This window comes from Moschus berezovskii, chromosome 16 (genome assembly GCF_049115385.1).
Source record: "Moschus berezovskii isolate FMDL1 chromosome 16, NW_MosBer_1.0, whole genome shotgun sequence".
Classification (NCBI taxonomy): Eukaryota; Metazoa; Chordata; class Mammalia; order Artiodactyla; family Moschidae; genus Moschus; species Moschus berezovskii.
Window position 1 is genome coordinate 83940252 of NC_142475.1, and position 18342 is coordinate 83958593.

Sequence of the window (18342 nt, forward strand, 5' to 3'; positions counted from 1 at the left end):
ATGGCGGGGCTGAAGATCGTCAGCGCTAGTAACAGGGCAAGCTGCAACATCACTCAGGCCTGAGGCTGATGCACAGGTTCTTGTTCCTTGCCGGATTAAGTTCTATCCATGAATACCCTCTTGAAAAATCGATCCAGAGATGTCTGAGTAGTAGCTCTTTTATTCTTGTCATAGATGACAGGCTAGCAATGGATTGCATTCTGAACGGCTGCTGCAGCTTTCATGCACCATTCTACATATGGGTCCTGTGACTCAAAAAACTAAGTGTCTCCTCAAATAAAATCCCTTTACCATTTCCTGAATCTCTTCCGAGCAGTACCGGCTACATCACTGCTGCTCTTACGCTCGCTTCCGCCCAACCTGCACTTGAAATAAAGATACTTCACTACTGTACTCCACACAGCAATGTACAGTAAAATACACAAAAGCACAAACAATTGTAGAGGATGGACAGTGCACGCCAGACATGTAAGCTGACATGATTGTGTGTGTGTTAGACACTCAGTTGTGTCCAAATCTTTGAGACCCCACGGACTCTAGCTGACCAGGGTCCTCTGTGCATCGGATTCTCCATGCAAGAATGCTGGAGTGGGTTGCCATGCCCTTCTCTATTTTATCTCTCTATATAATATCTCACTTACTATATGTAAATATGTGCATATGTTTATATATAACACTTTGTAAAATATATATTTTATAAATTATATACATATATATTTGCAAAATTTAGCAAGCTTTATTGAGTCCAAGGAACTATTAGATATGCCCACTGAAGATCTCATTAAGCACCTAAAACAACCCTGTAAAGTTATTGGCTGTTGAAATCTTATGACTGCCACATCGGGTATCATTACATATCAAAATTTAAATTTCCAGCTGAGCTTCATGTTGTCTAAGAATAATACATAATCAATTACAGTATGTAAGTTTCTAAGTATGTGAATTGGGTCCATTCTGGAGGAGATCAATCCTGGGTGTTCATTGGAAGGACTGATGCTAAAGCTGAAACTCCAATACTTTGGCCACCTCATGTGACGAGTTGACTCACTGGAAAAGACTCTGATGCTGGGAGGGATTGGGGGCAGGAGGAGAAGGGGATGGCAGAGAATGGGATGGCTGGATGGCATCACTGACTTGATGGAGGTGAATTTGAGTGAACTCCGGGAGTTGGTGATGGACAGGGAGGCCTGGAGTGCTGAGATTCATGGAGTTGTAAAGATTCGGACATGACTGAGCAACTGAACTGAACTGAACTGATAGAGTTGGTGGCTCAGACCCTAAAGAGTCTGCCTGCAATGCAGGGGACAGGGGTTTGATCCCTAGGTCGGGAAGATCCCCTGAAAAATGGAATGGCCACCCACTCCAGTATTCTTGCTGGAGAATTCCATGGACAGAGGGGTCTGGCAGGCTACAGTCCGTGGTATCCCAAAGAATTGGACATGACTTAGCAACTGAGTATGCATGCACATTAGCACTCAAAAGCTGTTAGTTTTGTTGAAAATTCTATTTAAGAAATTATTTCAAAGACATCTGTCATGGTCTGGGTGTGGGTTGGAAAAGAACTTCTAGACATGAGACAGAATGAGAGGGAAATAAAGTTTATTAGAGTGGGAGATGCTGTTAGAACAGCGGACAAGCTCAAGGGAGAACTGATGTTGAACAGGGATCCTTAGTCCACTTTTATACCCACTGGTACAAGGAGTGGGATAGCAGTCTGGCGGGTCATTTGCTGATTGGATGAGGCGTGTATACTGGGTGGGGCTGGAGAAGAGTAAGGAAAATGCCTTCTCCTCTCCTCTGGGGTAGGAGGGGAGACAGGTTATACTGCCCAGGAGGACCTGAAATCCTTTAATAGTGACAACACGGAAGAGGGAAGGACTATAAGGGTCTGGCGTTTCTGTTCCTGCATTCCAAGACCCTCCTTGGTTTTATCTGCTTTTTTGTCCTTGGGTCACCACAACATCTTTTATTTATAAATGTCTTTTCAAATCACATTTTCCTTAGTGGTTAAGACATTGAAATAAGTGTACTCAGAATCATACATTGTATAGATGATTTTAAGTAATTGAATTCAGCTGGTTAGGTATTGTTGAGAAATATTGCTATTTGGACCAAAGAAAGTTTTTTCCTAAGTCAGTGTCAGACTTTATTTCTTTGGGCTCCAAAATCACTGTAGATACTGATTGCAGCCATGAAATTAAAAGACGCTTGCTCCTTGGAAGGAAAGTTATGACCAACCTTGATAGTATATTAAAAAGCAGAGACATTACTTTGCCAACCAAGGTCCATCTAGTCAAGGCTATGGTTTTTCCCGTGGTCATGTATGGATGTGAGAGTTGGACTGTAAAGAAAGCTGATCGCCGAAGAATCGATGCTTTTGAACTGTGGTGTTGGAGAAGACTCTTGAGAGTCCCTTATACTGCAAGGAGATCCAACCAGTCCATTCTAAAGGAGATCAATCCTGGATGTTCATTGGAGGGACTGATGCTAAAGCTGAAACTGCAATACTTTGGCCACCTCATGCGACGAGTTGACTCACTGGAAAAGACTCTGATGCTGGGAAAGGTTGGGGGCGGGAGGAGAAGGGGACGACGGAGAATGAGATGGCTGGATGGCATCACCGACTCTGTGGATATGAGTTTGAGTGAACTCCGGAAGTTGGTGATGGACAGGGAGGCCTGGCGTGCTGTGATTCATGGGGTCGCGGAGAGTCGGACACAACTGAGCGACTGAACTGAACAGAACTGAAGCAAGGAGGATGTGGTGTTCATGTTCAAAGGGTTCAAGGGTTCACGTTCCCAGGTGGCTATCGGTAAGTAACTCGCCTGCCAATGCAGGAAACGTAGAGATGAGAATTCGATCTCTAGGTGGGGAAGATCCCCTAGAGGAGGGCATGGCAACCCACTGCAGCGTTCTTGTCTGGAGAATCCAATGGGCAGAGGAGCCGGCAGACTACATTTCATTGCATCGCACGGAGTCAGACATGACTGAAGTGAGTTAGTACATATGCACACATGTTCAAAAGACCCAAACTCCCAGATGATTTTCAAGGAAAAGTTTTTATAGGCAAAATTTGCAGGGAGTTCTGTAGGATACGTGACCTTCTTCTGATTGGTTGGTGGTGAGGTCACAGGGTGGTATTCCAGGAATCCGCCTCCTGGTACCAGCCAGTCTGGCGTCCCGGAGCTTGTGCTCAGCTTGAAGTTACCATGCTCCACCTGGTGGGGCCTTAGTTCCTATAGAAGATCTCAGGGACATGCACTGTTATGTGCCTCCCGTGGAGGAAGCAGGGCACTGCCCATTACTACGCTATTGTATCTTTCCCAGGTGCTCACTGACCTAAAGAGTTACTGTTTGAATATGCCCTTCGGAACCCAGGAAAGGTCAAGGAGGATGAAAACCTTCTTTCTACAAATAGGAAATTGGGGACAAGAAAATGCATTTGTACCTGGGAGGGCCTCACAAATCCTGCTGGCTTCAATCCCTCATTTCTTTGATAATCCTCAACTGTGGGGAACAGGTGTTGGACCTGGAAGGGAATAACATTTTGGATAGAGATGTTAATCATAAACTCAGCAGAGGAGCTCGGTTTTATGAGGACTTGGTATCAACATGACAAAATAAATTGCCATGGTCAAATAAATAAATAAATATTCTGAAAGCATGATCCTAAACTTTAACAAAATGAGTTTCAACACTGGGACATTACTGAGCAAGGAGAACTTGCTTCTGGTAATTTTGCAATCACCATGGTTTGAGGTGGCTTTACACTGAAAATAACTGAGAGTTTCTCAGTTGGCTTAACTCCCTCAGTTGTCTGTTGTTAACTAAGTTTACACTGGTGTTTTAATTTCTAAAGATTTCTGTTTTAGCAGCACTATCTTTTGATGACTAGAATTGCCCTGCGTCAAATGTATAACAGATAAAAAAGTAGCTTCTTTATCAACACCAATAAATTATTACCTGAAATTCTGGATGTATGAGCAAACTTTCCTGTAAGATTCAGTTTTAAATCTACGTAAATGTTGATTTCATTATCATGAATCAGCAGAAAATTTATAACAATATTGTAATCCAATGTTTAGTCAGATTTAGACCCTTTTAGAGTTTTCTTCACTGCAGATGGTGATTGCAGCCATGAAATTAAAAGACGCTTACTCCTTAGAAAGAAAGTTATGACCAACCTAGATAACATATTAAAAAGCAGAGACATTACTTTGCCAACAAAGGTCCGTCTAGTCAAGGCTATGGTTTTTCCTGTGGTCATGTATGGATGGGAGAGTTGGACTGTGAAGAAAGCTGAGTGCCGAAGAATTGATGCCTTTGAACTGTGGTGCTGGAGAAGACTCTTGAGAGTCCCTTGGACTGTAAGGAGATCCAATCAGTCCATCCTAAAAGAGATCAGTCCTGGGTGTTCATTGGAAGGACTGATGCTAAAGCTGAAACTGCAATACTTTGGCCACCTCATGCAAGGAGTTGACTCATTAGAAAAGACCCTGATGCTGGGAGGGATTGGGGGCAGGAGGAAAAGGGGACAACAGAGGATGAGATGGCTGGATGGCATCACCAACTCGATGCATATGAGCTTGGGTGAACTCTGGGAGCTGGTGATGGACAGGGAGGCCTGGCATGCTGGGATTCATGGGGTCGCATCCTGAATCGGACACGACTGAGTGACTGAACTGAACTGAGAGTCTTCTTCATCTTGGGCAAATAATCCTCAATGAAATATTTAATATTTGATGAACATCTGGAGTCACAGAAATTACTTTTCTGACAAAGGTTTGTATAGTCAAAGCTATGGCTTTTCCAGTAGTCATGTATGAATGTGAGAGTTGGACAATAAAGAAGGCTGAAAACCAAATAATCAATGCTTTTGAACTGTGGTGCTGGAGAAGACTCTTAAGAGTCCCTTGGACTGCAAGGAGATGAAACCAGTCAATCCTAAAGGAAATAATTCCTGAATATTCATTGGAAGGACTGATGCTGAAGCTGAAGTTCCAATACTGTGGCCACCTGCTGTGAAGGGCCTACTCATTAGAAAAGACTCTGGTGCTAGAGAATATCAAAGGCAGGAGAAGGGGATGACAGAGGAGGAGATGGTTGGATGGCATCACCGACTCAGTGGACATGAGTTTGAGCAAACTCCAGTTGATGGTGAAGGACAGGGAAAGTCAGACACGACTCAGCAACTGAACTGAACTCTGGAGGAAAGTTGGTCAAGGGATATCAGTCAATGCATAAGGTATTTAATTATAGGATTTATGAAAGCCTAGTATAAAATCGGTCACATATTATGAAATTTTAGTTATAAAATGCAAATAGATATTATGTAGCATGATAAGTATGCAAATATAGAAAAATACAATTAAGCATTCAATGAATAAAAATAGCTCAGACATTCACCAAAATTTGAGTTTGATTATTTTCATATCATTTTTGAATTTTTTTATATATTCATTTTATTTTTGTACATGCTATATTTTAGTATGTGGTGGCTATCTTTAGAAATCATTTTTTTTTAAACCACAAAGCACACACATGCATAGAAGAGCACAAGGGAAATTCTGGAGCTGATGGCTAGGTTTAGAACCTTGAATGTGGTGATGGCATTTGGATATATGCAGATGTCCAATCTCATTAATAAGTATATAGTAAATGTGTGTAATCTTCCTGTATCAATTATACTTCAGGAGAAGGCAATGGCAACCCACTCCAGTGTTCTTGCCTGGAGAACCCCAGGGACGGGGGAGCCTGGTGGGCTGCCGTCTACGGGGTTGCACAGAGTAGGACACAACTGAAGCAACTTAGCAGCAGCAGCAGCAAAGCTTAAAAAATCAGTTCTGGGGGAGCACGGGAAGATGGCGGAGGAATAGGACGGGGCGACCACTTTCTCCCTCACAAAAATCAACAAAAGAACATTTGAACACTGAGTAAATCCCACAAAACAACTTCTGAATACCGGCAGAACACATCAGGCACTCAGAAAAGCAGCCCATAGTTGTTGAAAGGAGGTAGGAAATAGATAAAAAGATAAAAAGAGAGACAAAAGACGGAGGGACAGAGCTCCGTCCCGGGAAGGGAGGCTTAAAAAAAAAAAAAAGAGAAGTTTCCAAACACCTGGAAACACTGGCGAGTGGAATCTCAGAGGGCCGCATAACTGGGAGACAAAAGACATAAACAATTAAAACTCACAGACTAAGTGCCCAGAGGAAACTGTCAGCGGAGAAGCGGCGCAGACGCCCGCACCCCCCACTAGCAGGCGGGAGCTGGGCAGGGAGGCGCCAGCAGTGGCGCTTAGAGGGAGAACCGGGCTTGAACGCCCCAGGGCAAACTGAGGGCTCAAACTTAAGATACCAAAAAGCGAACTTGACAGGGAGGCCTGGCGTGCTGTGATTCATGGGGTTGCGGAGAGTCGGACACGACTGAGTGACTGAATTGAACTGAAAAAGCGAAAAGGCTAGGAAAAGCCTTCGAAAAGCCCCAACCCAAGGCTCTGCCAGCCTCGCCCACAAACAGGGCGCTGAGCGGAGCGAGCCGGCAGCAGGTGGCCCATCCCCCAGCCCCCGCCGAAGAGGGCAGGGAGGGCAGCAAGCGCCAGGACAGAGGCAGCCACGGCCCCAGAGAGGCTTCCCATGCCAAGCTGCAGGCAGGCTTCCTTGCTGGCCAAGACTTCTTGGGATTGGGCCGGTCAATATCCGCCTGAGAAAGTGCGCCGGTTGTACTCCCAGAAAACCGAGCGGCAGGGACCGGGAAGGCGATAAGTCGCAGCAACCGCGCTCGCCAAATGCCTGGTCACCTGAGCTGCTAGGAGCGGGGAAGGCACAAAACGCAGGCCCAGCCAAGTCTGCGCCTTTGTGGAGTACCCGAGGACCTGAACCTGAGCCGCTCAGACTTGGGAAGTGCATGCAACCCAGCGCCAGCCATGGACAGCTCCCAAAAGAGCAACCTAAAGCCTAAGCAGCATAAACAGGGAAAGCACACACGCCTCAAGCGGGAGCATTCCCAGTGTAGCCGAGACACTGCGAGCACTCCTCACAGACGCCAGGGATATTTGTTAGCTGTTCCTCCCTCCCCATAGCAGGACTGAATAGGTGAGCCGGGGGAAAAAAAAAAGTGTCCACCACTGCATCCTGATGTCAGGACGGGAATTAGACACTGAGGAGACCAGAAAACAGAAGAGCTTTTTCAACAGAAGGAACTGCCTTGGAAGTAACAGAGGGAGAAGCCTTGAGCCTACTGCAAGAATAAGACTGAAAACCAGAGGCAGAGGCTTAAGGCCAAATCCTGAGAACACCAGAGATCTCCTGTTCCAGAGAACATTAATTGATAGGTACTCATCAAATGCCTCCATACATACACTGAAACCAGGCACGACCCAAGGGTCAACAAGTTTCAGTGAAAGACATACTACGCAAACTATCCAGCAACACAGGAGAATAGCACTGAGCTTCAATATACAGGCTGCCCAAAGCCACTCCAAACCCACTGACATCTCAAACTCATTACTGGACACTTCATTACACTCCACAGAGAAGAAATCCAGCTCCATCCACCAGAACATCGACTCAAGTTTCCCTAACCAGGGAACCTTGACAAGTCACCCATCCAACTCCACACACAACGAGGTAACTACATAATAAAGAGAACTCCACAAACTGCCAGAAGAGGGAAAGACCACCCTGAACACAGCAATATAAGCAAGATGAAGAGGCAGAGAAATACCCAACAAGTAAAGGAACAGGATAAATGCCCACCAACACAAACAAAAGAGGAAGATATAAGGAACCTACCCGATAAAGAATTTCGAATTTTAATTGTGAAAATGATTCAAAATCTGGAAAGCAAAATGGAGTTACAGATAAATAAACTGGAGAAAAGGATGGAGAAGATGGAAGAAATGTTCAATAAGGAATTAGAGGAAATAAAAAAGAGTCAATATACAATGAATAATGCAATAGATGAGATCAGAAACACTCTGAAGGGAACAAACAGTAGAATAACGGAGGCAGAAGACAGGATAAGTGAGCTAGAAGATAGAATTGTAGAAATAAATGAAACAGAGATGGAAAAACAAAAAATAATTAAAAGAAATGAGGACAATATTAGAGACATATGGGACAATATTAAACGCCCCAACATTCGAATCATAGGAGTCCCAGAAGAAGAAGACAAAAAGAAAGACCATGAGAGAATACTTGAGGAGAACATAGTGGAAAATTTCCCTAAAATGGGGAAGAAAATAATCACCCAAGTCCAAGAAACCCAGAGAGTCCCTAACAGGATAAACCCAAGGCGAAATGCTCCAAGGCACATATTAATCAAATTAACAAAGATCAAACACAAAGAACAAATATTAAAAGCAGCAAGGGAAAAACAACAAATAACACACAAGGGGATCCCCATAAGGATAACAGCTGATCTTTCAGCAGAAACTCTTCAGGCCAGGAGGGAACGGCAAGACATACTTAAAGTGATGAAAGAAAATAACCTACAGCCCAGATTACTGTACCCAGCAAGGATCTCATTCAAATATGAAGGAGCAATCAAAAGCTTTACAGACAAGCAAAAGCTGAGAGAATTCAACATCACCAAACCAGCTCTCCAACAAATACTAAAGGATCTTCTCTAGACTGGAAACACAGAAAGGGTATATAAAATCGAACCCAAAACAATAAAGAAAATGGCAATGGGATCATACTTATCAATAATCACCTTAAACGTAAATGGGTTGAAAGCCTCAACTAAAAGACAAAGGCTGGCTTAATGGATACAAAAACAAGACCCACCTCAAATCGAGGGACACATACAGACTGAAAGTGAAGGGCTGGAAAAAGATATTCCATGCAAATAGAGACCAAAAGAAAGCAGGAGTAGCAATACTCATATCAGATAAAATAGATTTTAAAACAAAGGCTGTGAAAAGAGACAAAGAAGGAAACTACATAATGATCAAAGGATCAATCCAAGAAGAATATATAACAATTATAAATATTTATGCACCCAACATAGGAGCACCGCAATATGTAAAACAATTACTAACAATTATGAAAGGGGAAATTAACAATAACACAATAATAGTGGGAGACTTTAATTCCCCACTTACATCTATGGATAGATCAACTAAACAGAAAATTAACAAGGAAAATCAAACTTTAAATGATACAATAGACCAGTTAGACCTAATAGATCTCTATAGGACATTTCACCCCAAAACAATGAATTTCACCTTTTTCTCAAGCGCACATAGAACCTTTTCCAGGATAGATCACATCCTGGGCCATAAATCTAGTCTTGGTAAATTCAAAAAAATTGAAATCACTCCAAGCATCTTTTCTGACCACAATGCAGTAAAATTAGATCTCAATTACGGGAGAAAAACTATTAAAAATGCCAACATATGGAGACTGAACAACACGCTGCTGAATAATGAACAAATCATAAAAGATATCAAAAGAGAAATCAAAATATGCATAGAAATGAATGAAAATGAAAACACAACAACCCAAAACCTCTGGGACACTGTAAAAGCAGTGCTAAGGGGAAGGTTCATAGCAATACAGGCACACCTCAGGAAACAAGAAAAAAGTCAACTAAATAACCTAACTCTACACCTAAAGAAACTAGAAAAGGAAGAAATGAAGTACTCCAGGGTTAGTAGAAGGAAAGAAGGCTTAAAAATTAGAGGAGAAATAAATGCAAAAGAAACAGAAGAGATCATAGCAAAAATCAACAAAGCCAAGAGCTGGTTCTTTGAGAGAGTAAATAAAATTGACAAATCACTAGCCAGACTCATCAAGAAACAAAGGGAGAAAAACCAAATCAATTAAATAAGAAATGAAAATGGAGAGATCACAAGAGACAGCCCAGAAATACAAAGGATCATAAGAGACTACTATCAGCAATTATATGCCAATAAAATGGAAAACTTGAAAGAAATGGACAAATTCTTAGAAAAGTACAAATTCCCAAAACTGAACCAGGAAGAAATAGAAAATCTGAACAGACCCATCACAAGCACGGAACTAGAGGAAGTAATCGGAAATCTTCTAGCAAACAAAAGCCCAGGTCCAGATGGCTTCACAGCTGAATTCTACCAAAAATTTAGAGAAGACCTAACACCTATTCTACTCAAACTCTTCCAGAAAATTGCTGAGGAAGGGAAACTTCCAAACTCATTCTATGAGGCCACCATCACCCTAATCCCAAAACCTGGTAAAGATCCCACAGAAAAAGAAAACTACAGGCCAATATCACTGATGAACATAGATGCAAAAATCCTGAACAAAATTCTAGCAATCAGAATCCAACAACACATTAAGAAGATCATACATCATGACCACGTGGGCTTTATCCTAGGAATGCAAAGATTCTTCAATATCCACAAATCAATCAACGTAATACACCACATTAACAAACTGAAAAACAAAAATCATATGATTATCTCAATAGATGCAGAGAAAGCCTTTGACAAAATACAACATCCATTTATGATAAAAACTCTCCAGAAAGTGGGAATAGAAGGGACATATCTCAACATAATAAAAGCTATATATGACAAACCCACAGCAAACATTATCCTCAATGGTGAAAAACTGAAAGCATTTCCCCTAAAGTCAGGAACAAGACAAGGGTGCCCACTCTCACCACTACTATTCAACATACTTCTGGAAGTTTTGGCCACAGCAATCAGAACAGAAAAAGACATAAAAGGAATCCAAATTGGAAAAGAAGAAGTAAAACGTTCACTGTTCGCTGATGACATGATCCTCTACACAGAAAACCCTAAAGACTCTACCAGAAAACTACTAGAGCTAATCAATGAATACAGTAAAGTTGCAGGATATAAAATCAACACACAGATCCCTTGCATTCCTATACACTAATAATGAGAAAATAGAAAGAGAAATTAAGGAAACTATTCTATTCACTGTTGCAATGAAAAGAATTAAATACTTAGGAATATATCTACCTAAGGAAACAAAAGACTTGTACATAGAAAACTATAAAACACTACTGAAAGTAATCAAAGAGGACACTAATAGATGGAGAAATATACCATGTTCGTGGATTGGAAGAATAAATATTGTGAAAATGAGTATACTACCCAAAGTAATTTATACATTCAATGCAATCCCTATCAAGCTACCAACGATGTTTTTCACAGAACTAGAACAAATAATCTCACAATTTGTATGGAAATACAAAAAACCTCGAATAGCCAAAGCAATCTTGAAGAAGAAGAATGGAACTGGGGGAATCAACCTGCCGGACTTCAGGCTCTACTACAAAGCCACAGTCATCAAGACAGTATGGTACTGGCATAAAGACAGAAATATAGATCAATGGAACAAAATAGAAAGCCCAGAGATAAATCCACATACCTATGGACACCTAATCTTTGACAAAGGAGGTAAGAATATAAAATGGAGAAAAGACAGTCTCTTTAACAAGTGGTGCTGGGAAAACTGGTCAGCCACTTGTAAAAGAATGAAACTAGAACACTTCCTAACACCATACACCAAAATAAACTCAAAATGGATTAGAGAGCTAAATGTAAGACCAGAAACTATAAAACTCCTAGAGGAGAACGTAGGCAAAACACTCTCCGACATAAATCACAGCAGGATCCTTCAAGACCCACCTCCCAGAATATTGGAAATAAAAGCAAATATAAACAAATGGGACCTAATTAAAATCAAAAGCTTCTGAACAGCAAAGGAAACTCTAAGCAAGGTGAAAAGACAGCCTTCAGAATGGGAGAAAATAATAGCAAATGAAACAACTGATAAAGGATTAATCTCCAAAATATATAAGAAGCTCCTGCAGCTCAATTCCAGAAAAATAAGTGACCCAATCACAAAATGGGCCAAAGAACTAAACAGAGATTTCTCCAAAGAAGACATACAGATGGCTAACAAACACATGAAAAAATGCTCAACATCCCTCATAATCAGAGAAATGCAAATCAAAACCACAATGAGATACCATTTCACACCAGTCAGAATGGCTGCTATCCAAAAGTCTACATGCAATAAATGCTGGAGAAGGTGTGGAGAGAAGGGAACCCTCTTACACTGTTGGTGGGAATGCAAACTAATACAGCCACTATGGAGAACAGTGTGGAGATTCCTTAAAAAACTGGAAATAGAACTGCCATATGATCCAGCAATCACACTCCTGGGCATACACACCGAGGAAACCAGAATTGAAAGAGACACATGTACTCCAATGTTCATGGCAGCACTGTTTATAATATCCATGACATGGAAGCAACCTAGATGTCCATCTGTAGATGAATGGATAAGAAAGCTTTGGTATACATATACAATGGAGTATTTTTCAGCCATCAAAAAGAATGCATTTAAATCAGTTTAATGAGCTGGATGAAATTGGAGCCAATTATACAGAGTGAAGTAAGCCAGAAAGAAAAACATCATTACTGTATACTAACGCATATATATGGAATTTAGAAAGGTGGTAACCTTAACCCTGTATACGAGACTGCAAGAGACATAGGTATATAGAACAGTCTTTGGGCCTCTGTGGGAGAGGGTGAAGGTGGGATGATTGGGGAGAACAGCATTGTAGGATGTATATTATCATATGTGACCAGTCCAGGTTCGACACATGATACAGGATGCTTGGGGCTGGTGCACGGGGATGACCTGGAGGGAGGATATGGGGAAGAGGGAGGTAGGAGGGGGGTTCCAGAAAGGGAACACATGTACACCCATGGCGGATTCATGTCAATATATGGCAAAACCAACCAATATATTAATGTAAGGTAATTTGCCTCCAATAAAATAAATTAAAAAAAATCAGTTTTGATCACCCCTAGAAGAATTTTCTTTTTCTTATTTGGAGATTTCATTTTGTATCTAATGGACATATTTACTCTTAGAATAGTGTCACACATATATTTAAATATAAAATATAAACATAAAATTTCATTGTAAAAAATGTATCTTTCCATCCCTGATGGTTACAGTCACAGATTAATCATTTCTCTAGAAATGATTACTCTACCACCACCGAAATAAATTTAAAATAACACATGTGGCTCCTAAGGGAAAACACTTTTCAAAACTTAGCACAGCTGCATTTAATCCTTGAACTCTTGTCCTTGGAGGCATGTAAATCAATCTTCTATGGAAATTGGTCCAAAGGGATGACCAGATGTTGCATAACCACCAATCCCCAGTATATGAGGTTCCCTGGAATTATCAGGATGAGAGGCAAGGCATATTCTACTCTGTGTTCATATTCAGTTAGATCCCTGATATTCTTTTTAGACACAACTTTCTGAAAAATTTCACATTTGAACAGCAGTGGAACAAAATTTCTTTGTTGATTTACTTTGCCAACGGAACGCAACAAAATGAGAGAACTAAGATTTAAAAAGAATTTATCAAAAATATTATGTTACAGAAATTTTCAGCTGAAATGGTCTTCATATTTTATTCATGAGGGAAACTGTGTCATACTTCTAGTCAGATAATATTGGAAATAGTTGTTCCTCCACCAACTTTCAGTTCAGTTCAGTTGCTCAGTCGTGTCCGACTCTTTGCGACCCCATGAATCACAGCACCCCAGGCCTCCCTATCCATCATCAACTCCCGGAGTTCACTCAAACTCATGTCCATTGACTGGGTGATGCCATCCAGCCATCTCATTCTCTGTCCTCCCCTTCTCCTCCTGCCCCCAATCCCTCCCAGCATCAGAGTCTTTTCCAGTGAGTCAACTCGTCGCATGAGGTGGCCAAAGTATTGGAGTTTCAGCTTTAGCATCAGTCCTTCCAATGAACACCCAGGATTGATCTCCTTTAGAATGGACTGGTTGGATCTCCTTGCAGTCCAAGGGACTCTCAAGAGTCTTCTCCAACACCACAGTTCAAAAGCGTCATTTCTTCAGCGATCAGCTTTCTTCACAGTCCTACTCTCGCATCCATACATGACCACTGGAAAAACCATAGCCTTGACTAGACGGACCTTTGTTGGCAAAGTAATGTCTCTGCTTCATAATATGCTATCTAGGTTGGTCATAACTTTCCTTCCAAGGAGTAAGCGTCTTTACTTTGGTTGCTGGTAAATACTATTTTGAAAATCAGAAAGTTTTAGTTAGGTTCAAATAAAACAAGGACATTAGAGAAGCATGCATGCAGATTTCATTTAACCTTACCCTAGGTACTCCCAGGGCCTGTGAAAGATAACACTGATGTAATCATGGTCTGCAAGAAATATATTTTGGAAAACTAATTTTTGAAGAAATTTGATTTTGAATATCAAGTTATTTAAACACAGATTTTTTGGAAATTAATGCTAATATGTGGTCTAGCATTTTTAATACACCCTACTGAAGTCCAAACGTTGAAATTTATATTTCATCAGTATTAAATCATATTGAAAAAAAGAATTATGCATGATGTATTGAAACAATTCTTTCATTATTGTTTTATATCTAGCATTTGTTTTTCAGGGTTGCTGAAATTAATTATGAATAGGAATTAATATTATGAGCATACACTGTGTGATCAATCCATCTTCATAGCATTACTGAGACAATATGTACTAGCTCTGACTCTGGATAAATTACCTAAATTCTCTATGTACTTTTTTCATCTAAAATATGTGACTAATATTAATATCTATGGTATAATTTTCCCAACGGAATTAAATACTTTAATAAAGTGAAATGTTTAGAAAACTACAAGGCTATTTCTAATTTTCCAATACAGTAGCTTTTAGTACATTGCATGTAAATGTCAATTTATACACATTTCTATATTTAGCAATCAAGTAAAGATTTTTCTCTTCATATTTGATACACTCCTCAATATTTTCCCTTTTCAGTAAAAGCTAATATAAATACGTCATGTTGTTCATAGAAACACAAATCTTTTTTGCAGTGATTCCTGCTAAGAATCAACTGATTTATCTACGGTTTAGAGCATTTGAACACTATAGTGAAAGTGAAAGTGAAGTCGCTCAGTCGTGTCCGACTTTTTGTGACCCCATGGACGGTAACCTACCAGGCTCCGCCGTCCATGGGATTTTCCAGGCAAGAATATTGGAGTGGGCTGCCATTTCCTTCTCCAGGGGCTCTTCCCTACCCAGGGATCAAACCCAGGTCTCCTGTATTGCAGACAGACGCTTTTCCATCTGAGCCACTAGGAATATCACTCACGTGTCTGACTTCATCCTCATGGGGCTGACAGACTCTGACGAGATCCGGCTGGTCCTCTTCACCCTCTTCCTCCTGATCACTGCCCTGGGCAATGCAGGAAAGATGTTGATAATCTGCCTGGATCTCCATCCTCACACTCCCATGTATTTTTTTCTCAGTCACCTGTCGTTTCTTGACCTGAGTTTCTCAACCGCAGTCACCACTAAAACTTTAGACAACTTACTGACTTCCAACAAGTATATTTCATACCTTAACTGCTTCATCCAGATGAATTGTTTTGTCTTCGTGGTGTCACTGAATATGTTCTTCTCTCCTCCATGGCCTATGATCGCTATGTAGCCACCTGCAACCCCCTGCATTATCCAGCTATTATGTCCACCAGACACTGCTGCTCCCTTGTCTTTTGACCCTTCTTAATTGGCTTCATGGACACCTTTGTCAATGTGCTTTGCTTGAGCAAATTGCATTTCTGTGACTCTAGTGTAATCTATCATTTTTTTCTGTGATGCATCCCCAATTTTAGCCCTGTCCTGCACTGACACACCTGATATCGAAATCATAATATCCATTTCTGTTGGCTCCACCCTAGAGTGTCTCTTATCACAGTATCTGTGTCCTATGCGTGCATCCTGTACACTATCCTGAAAATGACTTCCACTTCAGGGAAGCGAAAAGCCTTCTCTACCTATGTCTCCCATCTCCTGTCAGTCACCATCTTCTATGGCACTATGATTTTTACTTATGTAAAACCAAATAAGTCCTGCTCTTTGGGAAAGGATCAAGTGGCTTCTGTTTTTTATAGTATTGTCATCCCCATGCTGAATCTGCTCATATACAGTCTTTGAAATAAAGAAGTTAAACATGCTCTCAGTAGAGTCTTACAGAAGAGAAAGAGCTCCAAATAATTAAAGTAACACTGATCCTGAACTTTTAAGCTCTTCTGTTTGTTTTTTTGTCCCTATAGTGTATTTCCTTGCTCTTTCTCCAAAAACAAAGTATTTATTTATTCTATTGATCCATCCTTTGTTTGAAGAAATACAATCTCAGGCTTTTCTAAGAATATGACTTTAGAAATCTACATTGTAATTGGAAACCATGAAACACATTTAAACCATGGTCTCCATATGTATGTTTTTAGGGGCAACTGATTCACAAAATGAAAAGTATAGTCAGTTTTTAAAGTGTGCTGTACAAATCCCCAAGCATAATCAAACTTTAGAGAATTTTATGATTGAAAACAGCTCCATTTTGGGAAAAACGATAGCAGTTTCAGAAATCATTTCCTTTACTTAGTGGAGAAGCAAGATAGTGGAGTGATTATGAGTACTTGGTTGGGAACCAAATGTTCAAGGATTTAAATTCCAAAGCTTCTATACAATTGCCTGTAGAATGCTTTAAAAAAAAATCACTGAAACTTTAAGTTTCAAGTTCCTAAACTGCACAGATAAATAACAATTCCAGGTCCAAAGAGTTACTGTAAAGATTAAATCAGTTAATTGATGTTAACTTTTTAAGGCCATACTAATAAATATTGGTCATTATCATCAGAACATTCACATCCCTGCAGTATTTTCAATGCCCAATGCCTTTTTCTTAACAAATATTCACGTGTAGTTTTATGAATTAGCTTTGGTTGATTTAAAGGACAAACACACACACACAAAAAAAAAACTAAAGAAAAACTTAGCATTTCACAATTTTTTATTTAGAATGTAATGTGTTAATATTGGAGATATTTGAAAAATTTAAGGAAACCAAAATGGCTAAGAAGTTATTCAGGGTTTTGTATGTGTTCTTCTAGATTGATAGTTTTTTTTCTTAATTTTAATTTGAGGCTAATTACTTTACAATATTTTGGTGGTTTTTGCCATAATGTGACATGAATCAGCCATGGGTGTACATGTGTCCCCATCCTAAACCCCCTCCCACCCCCTTCCCCATCCCATCCCTCAGGGTTGTCCCAGTACACCGGCTTTGAGTGCCCTGTTGTATGTATAGAATTTGGACTGGTGATCTATTTCACATATGGCAATACACATGTTTCAATGCTATTCTCTCAAATCATCCCACCCTCACCTTCTCCCACAGAGTCCAAAAGTCTGTTCTTTACCTCTGTGTCTCTTTTGCTGTCTTGCATAGAGGGTCATTGTTACCATCTTTCTAAATTCCGTATATATATATGTTAATATACTGTATTGATGCTTTTCTTTCTGACTTATTTCACTCTGCTTAATAGGCTTAAGTTTCATCCACCTCATTAGAACTGAGGTAAAAAAATGCATAAAAATGCATTATTTTTAATAGCTGAGTAATATTTCATTGTGTATATGTGCCACAGCTTTCTTATCCTGTCATCTGCTAATGGACATCTAGGTTGCTTCCATATCCTAGCTATAGTAAACAGATTGATAGTTTTAAATATATATATATATATATATGGGTGTGTATGTATGTGTGTATCATGTATATGAACAATATTCCTGTCATTTCCTATGTCCTTTTTTGTGGTTTTCTGTGTACACTACAAGTTTAATCTTTTATTATTCCTTTATCATTGAAATCTAAGAGGACTATGTTTGGTTCATGGGAGGATCTAGATTCTCATTTTGCAGTGTTTGGACATGAAATATTTGTAAATTTATTAAGTTAAAATTCTGCATGCAGTGTTATCACTTTTATGGCTCCAGAATATATCAATTCTATTTTATTAATATTTATTTAGTTTTTATTGATGTATAATTGTTTTGCAATGTTGTGTTAGTTTCTGCTGTACAACGAAGTGAATCAGCTATCAGTTCAGTTCAGTTTGGTTCAGTCGCTCAGTCGTGTCCGACTCTTTGCGAACCCGTGAATCACAGCATGCCAGGCCTCCCTGTCCATCACCAACTCCCGGAGTACACTCAAACCCACCTCCATCGAGTCGGTGATGCCATCCAGCCATCTCATTCTCTGTGGTTCCCTTCTTCTCCTGCTGGGAGGGAAGCAGCTATAAGTATACGTATATTCCTTCATTCTTGGATTGGTGTCCCCTTCCCAACTGAAAATATTTAATAAAGCAACCTTTCTGTTACAGGTCAATAAGCTTCAGTAAATGCATCTTTGTTGAAATTCTGTGTATTTTAAAACATTACTGCCTTCCTCCTGATTTCTATAGGT

General features: G+C 40.1%; 1 pseudogene; it reads left to right on the forward strand.

The window, feature by feature from the left end:
• LOC129560037 (olfactory receptor 8H3-like) lies at positions 1-16091 on the forward strand (annotated as a pseudogene).
• Positions 16092-18342: the final 2251 nt, after the last annotated feature.